The sequence below is a fragment of the Callorhinus ursinus genome, unplaced genomic scaffold (genome assembly GCF_003265705.2).
Source record: "Callorhinus ursinus isolate GAN/ISIS: 27379988/994484 unplaced genomic scaffold, GSC_fseal_2.0 scaffold10, whole genome shotgun sequence".
NCBI classification, from domain to species: domain Eukaryota; kingdom Metazoa; phylum Chordata; class Mammalia; order Carnivora; family Otariidae; genus Callorhinus; species Callorhinus ursinus.
In genome coordinates, this window is record NW_027397072.1 from 49032433 (window position 1) to 49035180 (window position 2748).

Sequence of the window (2748 nt, forward strand, 5' to 3'; positions counted from 1 at the left end):
CACACACACACACACACACACACACACACACACACACACACACACACACAAAGCCTATTGGTTCTGTTTCTCTGGAGAACCCTAATTACACCAATTTAGCCAGAAATTATATATCTCAGCTTAGTGTCAATTTGCAATTTTCTGATTATTAGCGAAGTTCACAACTGTTTGTAGTGGGTTTTGTTTTTTTTACCATTTTCATTCCTTTTTCTGTACTTTTCTATTGAGCATTTTGATGTTTTCTTGTAGAAGCTCTTTATATATTCATATGTTGATTTGTATCTTTCTTTTTTTTATTATCATGTTCAGTTAGCCACTGTATAGAACATAATTAGTCCTTGATGCATCTTTCTTTTGTAAGTTGTGATATTTCTCACCATCTGCGCTCTGTCACTGATGTGATGAACTCTGTTGCCTCTAAGCTCCAGAGTCTATGGGGAAGAATGGTTCTTACCTCTCTATATCATCCATGCCCAAGACCATTCAGAGTTGCACTTTTCTCTAGGCTGGTTTCTCCATCATTCGATTATATCTACCTTCTTTCTTCTAAAAATGCTCAAAGTTTACAATTTATAGTGCTTTTGCGGATGCATTTCTTATACTTTTTCTGACATTTCAATAGGATTTGGGGAAGGCAGGGAGATAAAAGTGAGTGCCCAGCTGACCATATTGAACCAAAAACTGAGGGAATCGCTTCACAATAAGAGCAGGCTGAGAGTTTTCAAAGTCTCTAGGACTCAGCTGCTTATATATTTTAAATCCATTCAAATAACAGAACCCAAAACCATACAATTATCCTTAACTTGCCATGAGGAAGGAACAAAACAGTAGCATGCTTTTTTTTTTTTAAACTGCCAATAAGAGCCTAACAAGTGTGATACTATACAAAGAGAACTACAAGAATATGCCTTTGGAAACCCAAAAGTTTACCACAGAGAGGTGGTGATAGAGTCACTGGGGGAGTTAAAGTAAGATACAATTAGGACTAATTTTTTTCTTGGGCGCCTGGGTGGCTCAGTTGGTTAAGCGACTGCCTTCGGCTCAGGTCATGATCCTGGAGTCCCGGGATCGAGTCCCGCATCGGGCTCCCTGCTCAGCGGGGAGTCTGCTTCTCCCTCTGACCCTCTTCCCTCTCGTGCTGTCTCTCACTCTCTCTTTCTCAAATAAATAAATAAAATCTTTAAAAAAAAAAAGACTAATTTTTTCTTGTGGTTTTCATGAAACAAAAAAAGCTACATTTTACTGAGGAAAATACTACTTTTTACATTATATGTAATTTGCAATCAAGAAGTCAACATGCATGACCTCAGAACTCCCTCTCTGAACAACATAGAACAATTGGGGAAAACCATTTACAGACACTGAGAGACAAACAGCAGCACAGGCCAAACCCTGCCCGTACTGAGGAAAACAGCATTTATGGGTGAGAGTGGATACAGGCATAAGATTTGTCTCTTGAGTTAGAAACAGATAGCCATTTCTACTTCTAACTGCTAACAAACCCAGTATATAACAGAATTCTAGCATGGCCTGTCTCCCATCCCAAACCAGTAGCTCCCCTCCATTTTTCTTAAGGGAAATCTTGGGGGAGCTGCTAGGCATATTGCCCCTGCTCTCCTCTGACAAAGAGATAGGTACATGACCCAAGTTGGCCCCAGGAATGACCACGCATTTTGCAGTGCAAAATGAAAATGCACAAATACAAGCCTAATATACAAAACTCAATCACTTTCCTATATACCAGCAATGAACAAGTGAAATTTGACATTAAAAAAAAAACCCCATTCACATTAGCATCCCCCCAAATTAAATACTTACATACAGGGGGCGGTGCAAGATGGTGGAGGAGTAGGAGACCTGGATTTCGTCTGGTCTCAGGAATTCAGCTGAATAGGGATCAAACCATTCTGAACACCTACGAACTCAACAGGAGATCAAAGAGGAGAGTAGCAACAACTCTCTGAACAGAGAAGCGACCACTTACTGGAAGGTAGGACGTGCGGAGAAGTGAATCCGAGGCGATATTCGGGAGGAAAGACAGTGGGGGAGGGGGCCTCCGTCCGCCGCTTCTGGCAAGTGATAGAGCCGCGGAGCACAAAATCGGACCTTTTAGAAGTCGGCTCCGCTGAGGGACGTCGCTGCAGTGGCTAAGCGGGGGGTGGAACCCTCGTGGGACAGTGTGGTGTCGGGACCCTTGGGGTCACAGAAAGACCGGGGGTGCCTGAGTGCGGCAGAGCTCCCAGGTATCGGAGCGGGGAAGCCGGCTGCAGAGACGGAGTCGAGGTGCGGGCTCTCAGCTCGGGGTTTCCATAAACTGTGATCCGCGGCCCAGTCGGGCCACTGCTCCTCCAGCAGGGACCCAACAAGCAGCAGAGCCGGGGAGACTCCCCTCCCTCCCCCGGGGAGGAGCAGCGCAGGAGCGCACCTCAGGGATCTGCTGGGTTTGGAGACTCCACACGGGGTCGGGTGCCAGAGATAGAAACGCTCGGTCACAGGCCGGGTGAGCACGGAGTGCGGCCAGAGACCGGGGAGACGGGAGTGACTGACTGCTTTTCTCTGGGGGTGCACTGAGGAGCGGGGCCCCAAGTTCTCGGCTCCTCCGGACGGAGATTGGGAGGCCGCCATTTTCACTCTCGTCCTCCAAAGCTGTACAGAAAGCTTGCAGGGAACAAAAGCTCCAGAGAGCAAACCCGAGCAGATTGCTTAGCCGGGACTGACAAGGGCGGGGCGATTCCACCTCCGACAAAG

The 2748-nt window shown here is 46.5% G+C and overlaps 1 long non-coding RNA gene across 1 annotated transcript in view; it reads right to left on the minus strand.

Annotated features, from left to right (window-relative positions):
• LOC141373595 (uncharacterized) overlaps window positions 1-1896 on the minus strand; it is a 19851-nt gene extending 17955 nt beyond the window's left edge. Inside the window, exon 1 of the long non-coding RNA XR_012379767.1 lies at window positions 1819-1896. This is a non-coding gene — a long non-coding RNA (uncharacterized lncRNA). The remainder of the gene's footprint in view (window positions 1-1818) is intronic.
• Between the last annotated feature and the right edge of the window lie 852 nt (window positions 1897-2748).